We start from the raw sequence: 22107 nt of genomic DNA, 5'->3' as shown, positions 1-22107 counted from the left end.
TGTTTGTGCCTCTTGCCACCTCATGCTCAAACACACATCTTCCCTCCCCCACTGAGACACTTGCCTTAGTCTCCTCCCATCTACTGTGGTGTGGCTTTGTTATTGTCATTATTATATCGCGGATATGAAGCTTCAGGCCACATGGACAAGAAAAACGCATCTACACTCATACCCACACATGCCGGCTCTCTCACTAATGGCCCCAGCCATCATGTATCATCGTGATGTATACAATGGATGTATGACAAATCTTTAATTGGAACAATGCTCATTGGCAATTAATACCAAAACTGAACTAGACCACAAGGGGAGACGATGGAATTAGGTTGGGTAGACAGCAAATGCATGAAGTCACCCTTTATGTGTCTGTCTATGTAGGTTTTTTTTTAATGTTATCATGTCCATCCATCTCGTGAGCTTAGCTGCATTAGTGTCTAGGTTACAGAGGTGCGATAGAAAGAATGCTAATTCTCCATAACCATTTTACGGCGTGTGTAAAACTCTGCAGCCCCTTCATTTGCACAGCCGTAAAACATTCTCCCTGCCACAGTCCTTTCTATTTAAGACCTCAGCTTATCAATTAACCCAACACTTTGCTTCCATTACGGTGGCATTTTGCACCACAAGGCCTGCATACAGAGTAACAATAAGGGCCCAGCATGATATTAAATGGACAGTCTCAATAAAATGATTAGCAATCATTTTTTGGTATGACTTAAAAGAGTGAGTGACATTACACTTTATTATTTATGCTCAGAGCAGTTAAACCTGCCTTGACCAGATTAAGTTGGGTCACTTCCAGGTCAATTTTTTGCACTTATTTGTGTGAATTTGTGTCATACTCCTGTTTAAAAATAATAAATAAAAGTAGTCTTGGAATAGTATAAATTCAAAATTGTGAAGATTGGATTCTACATACCTGACTTTAACCTTCTGGCCCAGTGAAAATCAAGGCCCTTTTGGATCAAGTCTCAAAAAATTCATTTTATTTTTTAAGTTATCATACCCTCCTCATAAAATGGAAGGATAGTGTGTTAAGCTGGTTTAAATTTCTGTGTCAAATTGACACCATTGCCTACACCACAGATCCGTTGCCTCCCACGGTAAACATCACGGATCGCATGTCCTGTGAAGCCTGGTTTATACTTCTGCATTGACTCTGCACCATAGTGGCCGACGTGGTTGTGGGACTACATATTTGTGCGTTGACGTGTCCATGTCACTCTGTAATACCCTACTAGTGAGGTCCCCTGTTTCCGGTCCAGCTACATATTCTACTTGCTCGACTACAGTGAACTATGGTATCTCTGGGCGTATCATGTTAAGTTTGAGCTTATACATTTTGCTGTTGCTCATACAGCAATTATCAAAAAGAAGAATAAAAAGGAGACGGCGAAAGAGATGTAATGTACGGTAGATGTACTGCGATTTTAGAAATGCAAATGCAGAAAATATGTTGCTGCCCACCTGACCAACCAGTTATGCCCTGTATTACATGGGTTTTATGAAATCAAATAAAAAACTTCAGAAAGCATACCACCGATCTTAAATGAAATCATTAACCTATATTTAATAAATGCTATTTTTAATTTAGCACAAGTGTCAACCAGACACATTTAATCAATAGATTGATTAAAACCATCTAGCCAGAAAATAAAAGGTACCTACTGTATAGAAATGTGATGTCTTTATGGTAATTTTAAGGCAAAGTCAAGATTGGATTCTTTTCAGGTTTATTCAGATAGTTTCCTCTCCATGTATACATGGATGTAAGAGAAAGCAGGCAGACAAGCAGGATAAGGATGTCTGTGCTTTTAATGGACCGCCTGTCCCTGTGAAGATATGCTCCAGTGAACCATACAGTATGTAGTGTGGTATAATCACTGCCCATCTCTATCTCCTGCCATCACTCTCTCTTTCCCTTGCTGTCTTGTTTATTTGCAAACTTGTTTACTTTTTTTCTATCTTCTATCATCTGCAGTTCCTAGCCACAACTTTTTTATGCTCCCTGCTGCTTTTTTCTTCATAGTTCTGTGTGTACATGTCTGTTTGTGATTGGGTTTGCATGTGCTTTCAAATAGCTGAATATACAATACACACACACGCACACACAAAGAGATACTTGAGGAACATGACAGCCCTCTTATATAGCAGTGTGTTGGTGATAGAAGTCAACTCTGGCTGTGAAATGCAAATGGATTGTGATGAAGCTGGCGTGTAGATGGACACAGAGGATACAGCAGACAGAATACATAGAGTAGCATGTGTTTTTCTGTCAAAAATATCAAAATAATACATTTTCTAATAGGAGACGGTAGGTGTGTTATTATTCTCTTACCTTTTCTGCTTCCTCCTGCACTTTACGTACTCTGTTTCTGTCTGTTTTAACTCTTAAAAGCTTTAATAATTATTTTTGAAACAATTTCCTGTCATTCATGTAGCAAAACATCATCCATCTCTTTTCTATTCTTTAACCTGTCTATCTACCTTTTGTCAATCTATCAGTCTGACTATTAGTCGGTTTATCCATTTGTCAGAATGTCTGTCTATGTCTTTACCTCCCTCCGTCTGTTCATTAATGTGAATGTGAAGGCCCCTTACCTATGTTATTAGATGGCTGATATATGCATGCCCGTGTGTCTTATTGCAAGCTTATATGCTCACTAGCCAGCATAGGGAGCATTTGTGGGGGGTTGGGGCTGGATGGATCTGGAAGGGGAAGCAATCACAAACACTTAAACCTGCAAATGGCCTTGATGTCCTGTGCTAAGCAGCCTGTGTTGACTGATGAGCCTGTTAACCCTGGCTGAAACAACTCCAGCACGGGGGATTAGACAGCAACGCTGGTCCCGGCTGTTCCTTGCCCGTTTTGCATGGGAATTGTGCATATTTAATCTAAGGTGTGCCGAGGTGCAAAGACAAGCCCCCCTCGTCTCCGTTTCTCATTATAGATATGTAATAGCACCCCTAGGCTGGGGGCCTTAATTCACAAGCCCCAGTCCTAGTCTTAATCTTACCCTGAGTCTCAGCCCCCACCTTCCAACAATGTGTATTCTCAACCCAAATCAGTGGTTGTCCTAGTCTTCTTCCCAAGCTTTATGTCTCCTAGTCCTTTTTTGACATTGCACATGAGCCTAAGACCTGAAAGTCCAAAGCCATTTTACCCTTCTAAGTGGGTGTTCAGACTGATAGCAGCCAGTGTAATGACAACACAAGGAGCTGTGTTGGATGGGATGTTGCGATCCACTGTAATGACTATTAAATCTGTTTTAGCTTTGCCGTAAATGAAGTTCTTGCTCAGTCTTAACTTTACTCTAGTCATGCCCCAGAATCATACCACTCCTAAGCCATGGGTCTCCCTGGCATACCGCCCCTGGTGAGTCATGAAATGGTGTTGTCTGGAACCAAGATGGCAGCCCTCATGGTAGTTGTGGCAGAGCTCGGATAACCCAATCAGTCTTGAAATGAAGTCTTCTTGCCCTTTATCCTGTGTGGACAAGGATAAATGGATAGCCGGGGTAACTCAGAAAGCATCAGAGGGAGTTTTTTTTAATTGGTTCAAAGATGTTTGACAGTGAGGCCCCACTCTACGCTTATGCTTTGAATCAAACTGTATTTCCCAAAGAGTTAGAGTTGATCACTGTGAGAAACAGGGTGAACTCAAGCTTAACTTAACTGCTTGATTAGGGAACTGTGGGTGTTTACCTTACCAGGTGGAGTGTTCTTATGGCGCCGCTTTGGCTGAGTGGTTAAGACAAGTGCCCCCCATGTACAGAAGCTATAGTCCTCAAGCAAGTGGCCTGGGTTCAAATGTCACATCCCACTCTTTCTTGGTTTCCTGTGGATCAGTGTAAAATGGCTTAACTATCAGAACCAAACCAACCTTTGACGTCTGGGGACATATTATTTGTGCAACTAACGCCTGGGATAGAAGATCATTTTGGATTTCTATCATTTCTATCAGGTTGATGAATGGCAAAGAAACTTTGTTCCAGTCTTCAGAGTCCAGCAAGAAAGAAGGACATGCAGTTCATTCGCCATCATTGTTTCAAAAGCACTCGCAGCTACTGTTGCTTATTGTATGTGTCATACTCAGTGATGATCCTGCTCTGTTACACATCACTGCCATCACCTCTCATTTGGAATGCAATGTAAATTCAGACACAGGGACACCAACATTGTGCCAGTCTGTCATTCATGAAAAGTATGAAGGTGTTTTGACAGCAGAGCCTCGTCACAGTGTTGTGGAATGAATGGCAATGTAAAAGAGCTTTAGACAATGAAATATAATCCAGAAAGTTTTTTTTAAATCTCTGAATTTAAAAACTTAACAGATGTTAAAACATGGCCCAACAGTTTGGATACTATCAGGCAGGTTTTACTACTCCAAGAAGAGTTATTACAGCACTAACTGCTTTATTGTCCTAGTAGGGACACAGTAAACAGTAATTAAGCAACATTTACATAACAAAGTAATTTAGCAGCTATGTGAACATGCATGTAGTTGACTGGGCAGTTATTAACTTAACGGGATGATGCTGCATTACTTTTAATCAAATTTGCTTGACTTTCCTCTGCCAGGTCCTTTAGCCAAACCATCTACATGAGTTCTAGTTCACTGTTCAGTCAAACAGACCCTCTGAGGGATAAAGCTGAACAGGACCTGACAATTAATTACTAATAGGAGAGAAGTAAACCAAAAAAGACTGACTCTGAATTAAAAGGCAATTAAGCATATGCTTAACAAAAAGAAGTCTTGAAAAGTGGACTTTGTTTAAATGGATTTTTCTTTTTTTCTTCATGTTACATTAGTTGAGAATTCTGCATCTGTTTCTTGATTAATGCAGTTGCAATGACAAAAGCTCTCTGAAGCATCTACTCATCTAATTCCATCTATCACCCAATCTTTCGCACCCCTCTCATCCCCTTTAATCCAGCCAACTCTTCTCTCTGCAGGACAGAACAATTAATGTGTCCTCTCATTTACTCATCTCTCTACCTTATCTTTTCTCTCTTTCTTTCTTCATATTCCTCTTCAGTGGGTGTTTCTACTCGGGATCTCTCGTGCATCACATTACTACCTTGTGAGAGAAAAGTATGTGTAGCAGTTCTGTTTGTGTGTATGTGCGTGGGCATATTTGGAAGAGGGACCCCATGCTGTGTGTGTAATTTCTTGTTTGTACATGGTTCTAAACATCTCCGACCACTGTAAAGAGGAGGAGGGGAGATATTTAGAGAGACAGAGAGATTGAACAAGACAAAAAAAGATTGAGAGAAAAAGGAAGGAGAGGGGGGTGAGAGGGGAAAAACAGGATGATAACAAAAGCAGCTCGGATTTCACAGACGCATATTTCATCAATCATGTGAATAAGTCGTGGTGATTATGCATGGCGGTGGCAGGCCAGGGGGGGGGGCTGATTACCATACACCATAAAGGCAGCTTTCTTATCTCACACACACTGATTAGTTTCTGTCTGCAGATAGCCTCTCACTCTTCGCTCTTTTACGCGCACACACAGACACTCATCAGGCACATTGCCATACGCATACATGCATGTGCTTATGCAAAGAGGCTCATGCACACACACACGCAGGTACACACAAACACAACTTTGTTAAAATTCCAGGTGAATGAAATTTACCTGATGATGGCAAACAAACCCCAAGAGGCAGATGAGAAAAGTTTTCGGAGCCTTTTATTACTAACCGGTTTCACTTAAACAAGTTTCAGATTAATCATCTGGTGGAGTGTGATAAAAAAAAGTGAAATGCACTGAACTGTACATCAGGTGAGGATTGCGGTTCTGAATTTCACAAATAACATCCAGGTTTGTTTTCAGAAGAAAATATGCATGCAAGCGGAATAAAGAGCCGAGCCTATATCAAGTGGTTTACACAGTTGTGCTGTCCCTTTACAGATTGCAAAGTTGAGCAATTGACTGTATATAAAGATGAACCTCTTCTCGTTGTGCTCAAGTGATGCTAAAACAACCCTTCTGGCAGGCAAGGCAAGGCAAGGCAAGGCAAGGCAAGGCAAGGCAAGGCAAGGCAAGGCAAGGCAAGGCAAGGCAAGGCAAGGCAAGGCAAGGCAAGGCAAGGCAAGGCTTATAGTGCCGCAAGAGCTGCATTTATCAACAAAGTTCTCAATCATGGCATTTTCGCGGACTACTATGCAGCCAGTCAGGAGGAAAGCTCCAATTGTTTTGGTTTCACATTAGGGGAGCTGTCGTGTCGTTCATCTTTTTTTGAAACACTGTTTGACTCCCTTTCCACAAGTCACTTCAAAATCAGATGTGCTTGTAGACAGATTGTTGCAATGTTTTAAAATGACTATATTTTCTAACCTTTCAATTTTAGTCCGTGAAAAATTCTACTTGATTCCCCGCTTTATATTTTAATGCTATAAAATGTACAAATGAAGGCTGATTTTTACAACAGAGAACCTTTTTTTTTCTTGTTGATGGCTGAATTCACACCAAGGTGTATGTTGTATTTTTGGTTTTGGTATATCATCTTACTGTCAGGCTCATGAACTGAGTTCATGTTTTGACACCCCAAGTCATTCATGTGAAACTGTGGCCTTTACATGATGCTGAACAAGAAAACTAAGAGCGAAAGAGAACGTGGAGGTGAGGTTGAGGTAAAATTAGCAGCGTATGAAAGGCCTCGCTTTGTGTCTCAACCAGGGAATTAGAAATTACTCCTTTCTCTTGCACCCTCCTCTCCCTTGCTCTGATATATAATGTAAACTCATTTGGTAACCAGGCTGGAGCTGCGTTGTGCTGTCTGAGTGCCTGCATGTGAGAAGTGCGCCTGGGACGCATTAGGGCCTCCTGACAGGGGCCTGGGTGAAATAAGTGAAATTAATGGAGCTCCTTTCATGTCGGACAAGGCCGCGGCACCCCTTTCACGCTGCGTACAGTCACAGAAAAGTCAATACTTTTTTATTACTCCTCGCTTGCCCTACATTCCCCGCTACAAGTGCTCTGCTCGCTAATTGGTTTCAGTTTGCAGAGAAAGAGAGAGAGAGAGAAAAAACGGGGGAGAGGACTCCATCCAAAAGAACACTGAAGCAAATAAATCAATCTCATATTTTTTCTCTCCGCTGTCTTTTTTCATTGAGTAACATGATGGTAGAGAGGGGGAGAGACGAGAGAAATAGAGGAGAGAGGGTAAATGGTTGGTTAGAGCACGCCTGTTCCCCTGGGAGCATAATGATATCTGGGAGCCTGTTAATGGAGATGGGTGGTTAAAGTGGTCTGGGGCCCTGGCCAGGTCACCCCTGGGGGTTTTTAACCGGCAACCTCCCCTCAGTTGGCTGCTGTGCCTTGGGCTCAGAGGCACAGTGGAGCACCCTTCCAAAATACAATATGAGTGACATGCTTTGATAGATTTTCATGAAATGACATCAAACTCAAAGATATGTATGTGGTAGGCCTGCAGGGTATGAAGAAATATGTAATGTCGATTATATTCTGCATTATTGCATTTGAGATATAACGTGTGATAAATTGAAAAAAATAATTAAGAGTTTGTCTAATCTTTTACTCACAAAGTCTGTCTATCTTCTGTTCTTCATGTTTTACTCAGGACCTGTGTTTGCAACAATTTTCCCCTGAATCGCAAATAAATCCCAAAGTATTTTCCCAGGCTCCCATCAGAAGGTAAACATTTAACCATGTTCACAGAGAAAGCATTGCTTGTTCACATATAGAATATTGACTATGGCAATGTGTATACTGTGCATGCTCATATGGGATGTTCCAAATCGACTTATTTCCTACTTAAATATATGAAAATTTACATTCTGACTATCCGATCAGTCTGAAGGTAAAAACAAAACACTTAGTCAAAATTGAGCATACTTTATTGAACACTGTTAAAGGATGACAAAGTCTGCAGATAAACAATGTCAAAAGAGTTGGCTGAGTTTTGCTAACATTTGCATTGTCCACACGCCTGTGCTGGTCACACTTTGCCCCAGTCGAGTGTTTATATTCTAGCATAACCAGACACAGCCTACATACAACTTTATATCCATTTTCTAGATCTAAATACTGTCAAAATGCGCTATACTACAAAATGCTATCTATTGTTTGTGCTTGTTTACATCCAGGTGGTAGAACATCATTGTATTATGGCAGTAGCCATTACCTGGAGCTACAGCACCAGCTAAGGTTGGGTGACTGGGCCACAGCTTTGACACATAATATGGCTGGAATTTGTGCCTACAATAATAAAAGAGTATTGATAATTTGTTTAACCAACTAGTAATTCTGAAGCCGACCAGCAAGGGTGAAATGTTTAGTCGTTTATTGGACTACACACGCACTCCTTAATGGTCATTGTGGGGATAATAATGAAATCCCAATGATATTGGGTTGAACTGTGCAGTCCTTGTTTGTGCTGATGTGAAGGTATTTAGATAAAGGAAAATGGTTTTCCTTGCTTCGACACCTGTTTAACAATTGTTTTTTTCTGTTGCTTGGTTTTTCAGGCTTTAATGCACTGACAACCCAGCATGTAAAGTTACCACAAACACTACCAGATCGCATTGTCACCTGGTATAATGGCATTTGGTTCTGTATAGACACATTATCTCAACTGAGATAGATTTTTTTTTGCAGCAGTGATTGAAAGTGTCAAAGTTATGCAGTCACTTTGTTGAGGAGTTGGAATTTGACAACTGTAGAAATTGTATAACGATGCGTGCCTGCATTTTTGTGTATGTCTGCAAGTGTGTGTGTGTGTGTGTGTGTGTGTGTGTGCGCCTGTTTGGTGTATGTACGTATATGTCCTGTCTGCAAGTATGCTGTTCACTGTTGTGCTAAGCTTAAGTGGCAGTGAGGTTAGCCTCTTTCAGAAACACCACAGCCACAAATTGATGTGACATTTTGAACCCGCCCCCCAGTACACCACCTCCCTCCCACTATTACACACACACACAAACACACACACGTACACGCACACACACAAACACACACACACTAATCAGCCTCCAGTTAAAAGGAGGTTCCACCAGTCTCGTTTTCTTTCTACGTCCCAGCTTTCACAGCTCTACAGTGCAGGCCAGGGTAGGTTTGGGGGGGTTACAGCATGTGTGTATGTGTGTGCATGTGAGTGTGTGCATATGTGTGTGAAGGAGCTGTCACACAGGGCTGGCATCACCATCCAGTTTGCCATCTCTTCCTCAGCCTGACAAGTCCCTGCTCTCTACCCCATGGCTAACACACACACACACACACACACACACACACACACACACACACACACACACACACACACACACACACACACACACACACACACACACACACACACACACACACACACACACGCACAAAGACTGTTTCTCTGTCTGTCTCTTTATCACTCCTCTCTCAAACATGCATTCGATATGATCACAACCTCACATGCACTGTTTAAGTGTCTATAATTAGTGAATATATTCTGAAAGCACACACACATCTGAATGCACGGTCAACACCATGATGCATAGCACATAATGAATATGTGTGACTAAGCACGTGAGATGATCTTCATGCAGTGTCAATAGCACATCAATCACATCAATGTTCCTAAAAAATGCTCCTGAAATAAGATGGAAAAATTTGCTTCAACTTTGTGCGCAAGAGTTTTTGCTGGTGTGTCTTCACCCTGTGATGGTAGTGTGTGTGTGTGTGTGTGTGTGTGTGTGTGTGTGTGTGTGTGTGTGTGTGTGTGTGTGTGTGTGTGTGTGTGTGTGTGTGTGTGTGTGTGTGTGTGTGAAATCTTCTCAGCAGTTGCTGGCGTCAGACCGCAGAGGGGTTCTGTTTGTTACAAGGACAGGCTTGTCCCCGCCCCCAGGCGTCTGCATTACGATGATTGTCATGGCGATGGAGTGTGAGTGACAGGCGGGATCACATGTGGTAGCCGGGGAGCAGGAAGCCCGAACCGCCCCAGTCCCTGACATTAGTTTGTCCTTCATCAAAACTTTACACTCGTTTATAACTACTCACTCACTCTGTCGCAAAATCTCACTCGTTTATTCCCTTTTTTTAACCATCTGTCTCTCTCATGTTCTGCTCTCTCTGTTTCTCTTTCATTTCTACTTCCTGGATCTTTCTCTCTCATTTACATTCCATTTAAAACTCTAATATTTCCCCTTCTCTTGCTCCTCTTAGCTCTATATCTCTCCCTCTTTCTCTGGTTTACTTCTCAATTTTTTCTTAATCTGTTGTCCTCTAGCTCCAAGTGTTTGTTTTGGGGTCTTTTTGGAAAACCTCTTATCTTGCTGGTAATATAAACGATTGTTAAAAGCAATGAATTGGTGAACAGGTTGTATCATTTTTATATCTAAATACAAACACTCACCCAAAAACAGTAACACATGCTATTCCTTCCCAGAACCACCAGGCTGGTTATGAAAGTACGCTTAGATCCACCTTTGGGACAAGTGTGTGGGCATTTGCGTGTCTGTGTGTGTGCATTTGTGTGTCTGTGTGTGTGCGTGCGTGTGTGTGTGTGTGTGTGTGTGTGTATGTGTATGTATGTTCACTCTCTTCTCTATTTTTATCCTTTGCCTCAGCAGTGTAGTTTTTTGTCAAGATGTATGTGTTGATGCAAACTTAGGCCACTTTGTGTTTGTGTCAACGCAAACACATGCGTTTGTGAATGTTTTTGTGCATCACAGCAGAAAAGGAGGTCAGGGTTTGCACGGAGACTCGGGCATTCATCATTAGCCTGCTGCGGCTGCTGGTAATGTTGCCTGTTACAACCGTGATTAAGAGCCCCGCTTAGTTCCAGCAGCCGGTGCAGACACACATACACATATGCTCATGTGTGGCACAAACTAAGTCTCTGCTTCTCCCTGGTTTCACACAAACTGTCTCCTTTACACCATCACCCTGTTCAGAGTGTGCTCATATGAGTGCGTGTGTGTGTGTTTGTTGTTTGGGGTGGCTGTGATGTACATGGTCTCTAACTGTGAGGAGGCTTCAGGGCCTGATGAGAAACCTGTCACTGTCACTCATGAAAAGAGCAATTCACCACTCCATACACACACACACACACACACACACACACACACACACACACACACACACACACACACACACACACACACACACACACACACACACACACACACACACACACACACTCAGCAGGAAGTTGCTCACAGTAGCAGTAAGTGTATTTTTGATTCACCATAAGGATGTGTATCTTTCCCCATTTACAATAGTTAAAAACAGTCATAGAGGCCTCATTGCTTTTCAGATATTGTATCTCCGTGTGATAATAAATTCTTACATATCCAGATGGAAAATTTTAAGGTGATTTTAAGGTCTTTCCCTTTAAAATAATATATTTTTTTCTCTCTCTACTTTTCCTCTCCTCTTTTCTCCTCTTTTCTCCTCTTTTCTCCTCTCCTCTCCTCTCCTCTCCTCTCCTCTCCTCTCCTCTCCTCTCCTCTCCTCTCCTCTCCTCTCCTCTCCTCTCCTCTCCTCACTGTGCAACCTCAACATCTAATCTCAGTGTTGGGCTCTATCCTCAATGGGAGGCAGGCCTGAGTGACACACCTCTTTCATACCTGAGAGAATGGAGAGAAGTACCAATAAAAGATGTTTTGCTCATATTGCACTATTTCAGTGCCTAATGTGTTCATGTCAACATTTCCTCCCAATGACTCTGTAATTTCAATGTGACAACCAAGTTAGGGTTCACCTAATGCTGCCCTTTTTCTCAAAGACAACACATTTCACAGTGTTCTACTGTCGGTCTGTCATATTGTCCAAAATGTGTGTAAATCAGAATAGCTGGGAATGTACAATCAGAGTTGTCTGAGCTCCTATAGGACACAGCAGTGTATATAGGCAGTCTTGTGCCAGGAAGAGAATTGACATGAGTTCTGCCACTCACCAAAAGAGATATGCTTATCTGGGGCCACTCAATTCTATATACAACGAGGACATTATTACAAACTGCTTGTTTGTGTTTATATGTTCATTTTGTATCCATAACCAAGTTGATGTGTGAGAAAATCCATTATAGCAGCATGTACAGTTTTAATGGTAAAAGTTCCCAGTAATAAAATACCGAAGAGTTAAACGGGTAACAGTAGAAACATCTGATCCCGTCATTACCTTTAACTGATTGTAAGTTGTTAGATAGGGGCTGCAAATTATAACTAGTTAGTTCAATTTATCAACAGGTTGATTCCAATATTGCAAGTCAAAGCTCTGCAATTTCCTTTTTTAATTGATATTACTTACAGAGCAATGCAGGAGCAAATGTGCTACAAGCTGTACATAAAAACACACTTAGAAATGAAAACTGACCAAACACTGATAAAGCTGTCTCACTTCACATTTGGATGTTCTGGTGACTGTCCAACTGAACTTCAGGAAATGTGTACAGAGTGAAAGCCTACTTCAACACTCAGTTATTTAATAATGATGGGAAAAAATGGTAACATGACTTCAAGACTTCAAACAAAACAATATGAAGCAAATGTATTCACAAATGTTATTTATTTCTGGCCCACCACCAAAGGCTTAAAGAAAACTTTTGAATGACTCCAGCAGGCTTATCAAGGAGTTTAGTTTGGCCCTGAACTGAAACAATCAGAACAACATTGACGTTTCATATTGAGCTGCAAAATCTGATTCAATCACAGAATTCTTTGCCTACTGCATCCCCAAATCATTACAGTTCTGTGGATTTGTTGGGTAATTCAACATAATAATATTGTCTCTGAATATGCCCGCACTTTGGTCTCAAGGAAATCTGTTGGGTTGCTGCTGAATAGACGCCCTTGTTGGCTCCAATACCTCACATATTCAATAAGTAGAATTACAACATTACTGATTTTTTGGGGATTTAACTATTTTTAGTATGATATGTGGTTTGATTAGAGTAATAATCTGCTTATAACTGATTTATTTTATGTCAATCAAATTATTCTTTCTGCTGTGAAGTATTTATCAAAAATGTGTCACCTTTTTTTGTTCTGTCACCCTTTGAAGACATATGCAGCTTATTAAATATGAGTCTAAATAATGTAGGTTGGTCTGAACTTTGTCTGAAGTGAAAGCTACATATGACACCTCTTCCTACGATGCCCTGAGGCAGAACTTCCTCATATAACTCAGTTTTGATGGTTGAGAGTAAAGTAAGTCCACAGTGTCTGCTCTCCATCACTTCCAGTCTCTGACGCACAGTACAGAAGTGTTACCATTAAAGCCACCTTTTCTGGCACGAACTTTCCACTGCCGTCTTCTTCCTCACTCCACTTTGTTTTCTGTCTGTCTCTCTGTTCTGTCTGTCTCCTCACTCTTCTTTCCTTTTCCTGCGTGTCGTTGGCTTTCCCCCGGGCCTGTGCTATAAGGCGTGGAAGAGGAGCAGAGACAGCGCATTTAGTAATGGTTTCTTAATGGGCTTGTCGACAGCCACATTAGAGCGCACAGGCAGCGGGCGAGGCCGGGCAACGATATGCCAAGCCAGATGCTATGCCAGCTGTGGCACTCCGCTCTCTCACTCACACTCTCATTTGTAATCACATTTCTCATCCGGATGGACGCCATGTGCGTAAAAGAGAGAGCAGACAGCCTGGCATTCCCCCCACCAATTCCCATCAGCTTTTTTTATTCCTCTCCTCGATTCTTTTTTTATACTGTTTTCTCTATTTGGGTCTGCTGCCCCAAGTTCCTTTAATTCTTGGTCTCAGTGCTGCAACATAAATGTGTTTATTTTTGTGTTCTTCAGGGATTCAGTGTGAGGAAACTGCATTGATAAAATATGATGTGTGGTATATAACTCAAAGCAGAATCTGACTAATCACACTATCAATGACTTTGAAATTCCATATGCCATATTGATTGACAATTTTGTATTTAACTACAACAACATTGATCAGCAACTTCACAGACAAACATTTTGAGTTGAAAAATGAAACATTTCTGATAACACCCTCGCTGCTGCCAGACATCAGCTAATAGAACTAAACTATAAGATTAACTCTTGCTAGGCTGACAATGCCAACATTAACTTTTATAGGGAATGGATAAAAATGGTCATCAACAGACCATAGACTGTATAAAATATGGACGCAGTATCAGTGACGTCAACCATATGAATGAATATGAATTTCCTCGTTGTGGGACGAATAAAGGAGAATCTTATCTGTTCCTGAGCACTGTTTTGAAGCCAATCGACGGCGGCAGCCATATTGGAAATGCGGAACTCAACCAGGCATAGTGTGACGTAGGAAGGCGGAGTTTGAGCCTCCTAGCCAACAGCTATGTGTCAGTCATGTCCTTATTTGGGCAAAAACTCGTAATCTTAATTTCTTCTGAACAGTCGCGCCAGAAAAAAATTCACCCCCCGTACAGTGTGTGCCGATAGAGAAATTAGCAACATAGAGCCAAGCCGGTTTTTGAACCAGGCTGTAAACATGTTTATTAATGCTGCAAAGATCGTCTTTTTGAATTGGTGTCTATGTGGTTTCTGGTGTTTTTGCAGCCAGCCTCAAGCCGATTCTAGATGAACTGCAGTTTATAACACTTCCGCATGGGCTTCATACTTTGAGACCGGAGGTTGCCGCTTGCAACAGACTCAACTTTGACAGCACATTAGCCAATATGAAACAACAGCTAATGAAAGCACTCCACTATTTACTTGCTTACAGTACATCATACAACGCAATCAAGAGGCAACATTAGCATTCGGTCCTCTGGCTGAATACTTAAAGTATGTGGTTGCTAATTTGCTGTCAATTATTTTTTCTTAATGGGAAATATGACCTATAGTTCCTCCAAACCTTCACTACCCCTCGTCTTTCAGTGGCTTACTAATCAGGAAATGGGGAAATCACAATGAATTTTTTGTTGGATTCTCATTTTTATTTAAACTACTTCATGAAGACACAGCACAATGAAATCATAATAACCTTTGAGTGTTTAAAGGAAAATTGCTATTGAATGAGTTTGGTATGTAGTGTATGCATGCATTTAAAATCACATGCTCCATACATCCCCCAGTCATGAGTATCTGTAACCCACCAATGAAAAGAGGCAGTTCGTATAAAAATGAGAATACTTTCAGTCTCAATACGACAGCACTGAGCTCTGAATGCTCACCTCTCACATTTAAATCCACTACTCCAGCCTTCCTGTTAAAACTACTTAAAGCTTTTGTTTGTAGTCGTGATACAAACATCAGTTCGGAGAGAGATTTCAAATGTTACACTACCCCTCCCTTCTCTGCTCCCTAACCCCCCCCCCACACACACAAAAAAAAGATTGTTGTGCGCTTCCAATGAGGAAGAAGTGACTTCCAAGCTAATGAGGGCGATGTAGTGGGGCCGCCACTCAACCAATCAGGACAGAGGAATGGAGATTAGCTATGATTGGTCCATCATAACGGGAACAAGGGGAGTTATAACATTGCTTTATACATAGGCATTTGAAAACACAGAGATTTCGCGATAGTCTCAAATTACTTAACATACAGATAAGTACCGATGGGTATTATGACCTTTTTCCAAACCCAACTGAAAAAAAGTAACATTTTTGACACCATTTCTACCAACAGCAGCTTTAAATCTTTATTGTGACACTGTAACAGATTTGTTCTGGAGTATCAATTGGATACAGCCACACTGCCTGAATGAAATCTGTATTATTCCAAGAATCAAACCTGAAAAGATTGTGACCAAACGGAAAAATCAGCTTAACTTGCTGGACTTATTCTAACCCACTTGATTCTTAAATTTTCAGGTGAATATAAAGTTAGTATTTAAGAGGTTATATTTTTATTCTCAGTAAAATTTAGCATACTAGTTAGGGTTGCTTTAAGAGGCCTGCTACATGCAGACAGACACAAACTTTTCAACTCTTACACCTAAACCAAGAGGAAGCTTTGAACCTGCATCGCAGAGTAACAGAAAAAGAAAAGGATCTGAAAGTCAGCAGGTTCAAAGGAAGGGAATCAGGAAAGGAAGAAAAGGGATTTGATGGAGTGATGGAATAAGAAATGAGAGAGGGAGGAGTGTTTAATGAATAGATGGATAATTGAATCAATTAATGAATGTTAATGTGCTACAGTGTAACCGGGGACTGAATGTCATTGTCAAAGGTCTTACAGGTCTCCAGTAGAGGGAGCCATGTGTCAGTGACTCCAATCAGTGTCAAAGACCTTTATCTGAAAGATAGTGATTGTGTGTGTGTGTGTGTGTGTGTGTGTGTGTGTGTATATGTGTGTGTGTGTGTGTGTGTGTGTGTGTGTTTGCGCTGCCAAGGCTGAATAGTCAGAAGGTGGTTCTTTGTTTCCTCATCTGATCTGATCTCGTTGCAACTGAGCCAAATTTTCCTGTGTCAGCGATGATCAGGTGTGATGAGGATGTGAAGAGAATGATGTGTTTGTGTGTGTGTGTGTGTGTGTTGGTCCTGTGTGCATGTCAAGCTTGTGTTTGTAAGTCTTTATGTATTGGCAGCTGATAGCTTTTTAGGAATTGAAGCCTGTATACAGACTGGCGGACCTCTACACCATATCGACAGCTGCCAATTGTCGCTCCAATGACTGACAGTCGTGTATTGATGGACGGGACCTGCTGACAGAGTGATGGAGGACAAAACAAAAGGAAACAGAGCACCATCGGCAGAGCGGGGCAGAGGAGACAGCAAGAAGAAGGAGGACAAAGGCCAGGGGAGGTCACTTACTGGGACAATTGAAACTTTCTCAAGGTAATCGTGAAAACAATCCAGAGGACGAGAGGGAAGTTAAGTTTTGGGTCTGGATCAGTTCACCTCAGGTACATTTTTGGCATAAATTGATGAAATAAAACAAGATTGATCATCCATTTCAAAGAAAGACCAGGCTCAGAAGTTTTGGGAAAATGTATACCTAATTTGCACTCCCTACAGTCAGGAAAGATAACTTGGTTGGACCATTGGTTGGTACCAATATTTGGGCCAGATATGTAAAATTAGGGCTTGATAGATCTAATCTTAAAGCTCCCTCATAGACTCAACCTAGGCATCCTGATGATGTCATAGATCTTAAAGCCTAAGCAAATGTAAATGGAATATTTAAAATTCACATAGAATATCAAAATTAAATGTGTAATCAAGCTTCAACAAAATTCTGAGTGAAAATAAACATCCATAACTTTGAAAAAACTTGGCTCAAAAACAGCTCATTTTCCAGTTCAGAGCATTTTTCAGGACTGTGTGGGCGTGGCAGCTAACTCTTTGATTGACAGGTCAAGAGAGCGAGAGTTCACAGCCTGCATGTTTGAGACGTCTGACTCTGAATCTAAAGACATAAAAACTCCAGAATATGAAAATGATTAATTTCAAATGGTCTCCGAGTGGTCTCTATCATTCATCAGTTTTAATCGCTCCGCAGTCTCTGGGGCATTAGGACCATTGGACGCCTGGAGCAGTGGAGGCTGAAGTGTAGAATATGCACCCAGAGCAGAGGAGCACGGCTCCGGGTGTCAGACGGAGTTGTTTGGCTAAACTACCAATGTTAGCAGCACAATGACCAATAAGAGAAGCAGTAAACAAGCTATAACAACAGGAAACACATATTACACATACTACACCTGTGCTCTTCCTGTTATTCATTCACAGGGCTAAACATTTCTTTAACCTCCACTTAAAAGTAAAAGTTTAATTCCAAACAATCCACTAAGATTCCTTAGGATATGTTATTCTGGGTAAGTCAGATATTTTTGCCTTTTCTTGCTCTGCCAATCACAGAAGATTGTTTTGTGAGCACCTGTTGAGGAGTGCGAGGGCTGCAAATTGTCAAGAGGAGAGATTTGTAGAAGCGACCTTTTTTTGACCGTAGCTCAGATTTAAGAAATCACTATCATCTTCAACTGTCTTAATCTGTCAAAGGTGGCCTGTTAAGTCTGCTGAAAGTTTAATCTGTATTGTTCTGTGTAGGTTTAATGTATTCATATACATTATTTTTTAGAGCCTATCTAAATGGAAACTGTTTTTTTTAGACATAACAGGTGTATTAACGAAAACATTATCAATGTGACAGTCCTCAATCATGGCAGGTTACCTCTTTAACTCATTGATTGGCTTAAGTAAAGTTTGCTCATTGGCTCTACTATTCATGTTGGCTTACTAATATCAAAAAAACCTTTGATCCGCAAGGCATAAAAGTACCCTAGAGAGGGAAAGTTTGGAAGATCCCTTGTCTCACTTTCCTCTCTGTCTGTTTTGGACTGAGCTGCATCTTTTTGTGTCTTCTGATTGACCTTCCCAACCAATCCTCACATCACACCCAAAACATCTTGTACATACACACACATGTAGTACACACAGTTGTGACTATATACCTGTGTGTGTGTGTGTGTGTGTGTGTGTGTGGGTGTGGGTGTGGGTGTGGGTGTGTGTGTGTGTGTGTGTGTGTGTGTGTGTGTGTGTGTGTGTGTGTGTGTTACCTCACCTCAGGAAACTTGTGGCTAATTCCATTAGTGGGAGGAGAGAGTATTTAAATGAGGAGAGACAGCTGGTGGTGAGGGGAGGTTGATGGAGTGAGCCTGGGGGGCCAGAGACACACACATTCACATGCATACAAAAATACAAACACATGCATTACTGCTCATGTGCAGTCATTATCTTTATAATACTATATTGAGACCCATACTAAACTCAACATATGTGTATAAAAAACGTTACTTATATAACACTGCATACATACACAAAATACAAACACAATAAGATGGTTTTATCTCTGCTTTGTTTGGGTGTGGCATTTTTGCCTGCATAGATAGTACGTAGATGGAGAAAGTGAGAGATGAGGAATGATGCAAAGTTTCACATTGTCTGACATGGAGTATCCACAGTGAATCCTGTCTTTTAAGCCCCTTTCACACATGCACCATTTTCCTGAAAGTTTGCTGACATTATCCAGGTTGGCTGCATGTATGAACGCAAACACCAAAAGTTCACCTTGACTTTATCCAGAGGTTTGACTAGTAACAAATACGTCACACACAAAGTAGGCAGCTGCAAGATGTATGCAGATCACAGTTGAAATAAAACACCACTAAAAAGCTTTTTTACCAAAGCCATAATGAGGAGAAATTGTACATTAAAGCAAGGAAAACAATTCAAGACATTGTTTTTTCCTCAAAGCATTTCTGTCATGCATGGTTTAATGCTGTCTTTGGGAATCTTATAACTTGGATTTAATGTATTAACCATGTCCCAAAGTCACCACTCCAAACCACACAGTATAGGTTGTAAATCTCAGTAATAAAACAGGCTCTAATTTGTTGTGATAACCATAGACTTCGCTACATTGTGGCTGAAAAAATGCTAATGCTAGCATTGTAGCACAAGTTTCTTCATGGGTCATGGGTTTCATCAGGTGATATTAATCTTACAGTTGATGTACACAATCACTTACAGATGGGTAGACCTTCATATTAAGTCCAGATGATTTGATTTCTTAGCTTGATGCTGTAAAGTGCCTCGTCGATCACAGATGTTGTTTTCTCATCGTGAGCTAACTAACACTACCTGACCAGTCACGTACCTAAGCTAACATTACCCTTTTTAAAAGTAAAAGGTCAATGTTCAGTCTTGTTAATCTAAAGATGTTGAGCTCAGCAAAACCTCAGCCAACTGAATCTCAACTTTGAAACCGGGCCACTGAACAGTTCATATGACATTTTTATTGATCCAGGTTGCTCTGGACCGGTGCACTCTGATCTTTAATGTTCAGATTGGGTTTGGGTTGCTGAATCTGTACACCCCTAAATATAGCATTATAGAAAGAATCAATGTAGTCCCTATATGTGTTGTTTACCTTAGTAGGTCATGTTACAAAGCCTGTCAAAAACTCCTCACAGGAGCTTTAACAAATGCACCGAACCACAAAATGTTTTTTTGTCCATTTGAGGCAACATAAATGCCTCTTGATTCTTTTAAAACAGTATATTAAGGCTCTAAAACAACTTTTCAACTAAAAGGATAAGATTAAGGTAATTCATACAAAATGTTACATATTAAATGTTAAGTAAAGCATGAGGAGCGAAGTGTTTACTTTTATTCATCCAATTCTGTGATATTCTTTCAATCTCAACCAAAGGGAAGATCTTTCCCTGAGACCCAATACAGTCTGCCTGTCAAGGTCCTGCAATGAAAAAGATCCTCAACATTTGCATCATGCAGCATTTCATTAAAATTGTGCACATCAAATTTGCAGCATGATTCAATATGTTTATGAAAATTTATACAAGACAGCTTAACACTCAAACATCTGAAAACTAACAATGTTCCCTCACAGGAGACTCAATACGTACAGTATGTATACATGTGTATGAGTGTATGAGTGTGTAGGGCTGATGAGTGGGGGTGGGGTTGGACGGAGGGTCCAGATGGTTGGAGAGATAGATGGAGTGATAGATAAAGACAAAGAAGGGGGGAACAAAGACAGATGTAGTCTGTGTTTATCATTCAGGAGGCTCTCGTGTTGGTCACTGCTGCTTACTCGTAAACACACGCACACACGCACGCACGCACGCACGCACGCACGCACGCACGCACGCACGCACGCACGCACACACACACACACACACACACACACACACACACACACACACACACACACACACAGGTAGGTGTTGGTCATAATCCTATTGTGTATCAGCAGTGACCACAGTGCAGGGCTCTCTCATCACCTGTCACACACCTAATCCTGTCAGTTACTGTGATGGAATCTATAGAGAATTTATTTATAAACCTAACAGCAGACTGTGAATCATTGGAGCAAAAAGCAAGATTCTGGGGATGCTTACGCACACATAGGCACTTCTTAAAATGTTTCTTTTCTATTCTTTCTACAAAATGTTTTATGTGACTATGATCCCCTTAAATCTGTTATTTCTCTTTTGCAGCATCAGTTTGCAGTCTGTAAAAAAAGTCCTCAATAACAGGTGAGCACTAACATATTCACTGCATCTATTTGATTCTTCCAACCCCTTGTGGCCACTTTGCATTTTATTATAGCTAAGTTAAAGTAAAAGCTGCCTATGTGGGACAGGGAATGGCTGCAGGGATATGACTGCAGATGGGAGACATGAGGGTAAAGGCTACTAAATGGAACTGAATGTTCAAAGATATATATACATTAACTGTCCTAAAGCACAAGAGGCAGCATGTTGAAACTGTAATTGGATGTTTTTTCTCTTTAGAGTGAGTTATTGTTGGCTGAATGTGATGTTCTGTGCTTGATTGACAGGAAATAAGAGAGGAGGCTGGGCAGTCTGTCTTATCACTAATGTGATAGGTAGTGCCCCGAGGACACACACACACACACACACACACACACACACACACACACACACACACACACACACACAACGTGGTGAGTTCCTTTACCTGTCTCTCCATACACTCCTACACACACTTCAGCTTCTCCATTTCATCTCTCTCAATCTTTTTCTTTTTACACACGCACACACACACACACACACACATACACACACACACACACACACACACACACACACACACACACACACACACACACACACACACACACACACACACAAGCACACTATTCTCCCTCTGTCTTTAAATCACTCACAGACACCTTGATATACACTCAGTGGCTTTGTGGCGTTTTCAGTGCAGGTTAATAATGAGAGGAGAGGTGTGTGACCCTGTCAGAAGTGTGAGAAACTGACCCAAAGAAATCAGACAGGGGCCGGGACCCCCCCAACCCTGAGGGCAGAAAGTGGGAGTGTGTGTAGGTGTGTGTGTGTTCATCCCCATCTTCTCATAGATGACATATGTGAGGTCATTTACATACTATTACCTTTCTATTGGAGATGAAGCACCACACACACACATGGACGCGTGGATTGGCCTGGTGTGATGCCCCCTGTCAGATGTCAGGATGCAGATGGGATGGAATGGAGGGGGGTAGGTCACGTCTGTTTCACACACACAGACAAACACACACACACATGCATGCACACACACCTGTCTGGCCCCCCTAAGGTGCCCAGTTACTGAGAGAGTTGTCAGCACGTCTGTGTGAGGCTTCAACTGTTTGACATCTGCCAGCGACCCCCCCTTAACACACATACACACAGAC

The 22107-nt window shown here is 41.3% G+C and overlaps 1 protein-coding gene and 1 long non-coding RNA gene across 2 annotated transcripts in view; one reads left to right on the top strand and one right to left on the bottom strand.

Moving 5' to 3' along the window:
* Positions 1-11622, top strand: part of spata17 (spermatogenesis associated 17) — a 42096-nt gene extending 30474 nt beyond the window's left edge. Inside the window, 1 exon segment of the mRNA XM_034680939.1 lies at positions 11491-11622. The gene's annotated coding sequence lies outside the window, so the exon portion shown is untranslated.
* Positions 11623-12268: 646 nt separating this feature from the next.
* LOC117810932 lies at positions 12269-19488 on the bottom strand. Its single transcript, XR_004630879.1, has 3 exons — positions 19411-19488; positions 18445-18538; positions 12269-13359 (listed from the first exon to the last, which is right to left on the bottom strand). It is a non-coding gene; the product is annotated as an uncharacterized LOC117810932 (long non-coding RNA).
* Positions 19489-22107: the final 2619 nt, after the last annotated feature.

This window comes from Notolabrus celidotus, chromosome 3, assembly GCF_009762535.1.
Source record: "Notolabrus celidotus isolate fNotCel1 chromosome 3, fNotCel1.pri, whole genome shotgun sequence".
In the NCBI taxonomy this organism is placed as follows: Eukaryota; Metazoa; Chordata; class Actinopteri; order Labriformes; family Labridae; genus Notolabrus; species Notolabrus celidotus.
This window is presented reverse-complemented; position numbering and strand designations above follow the sequence as displayed.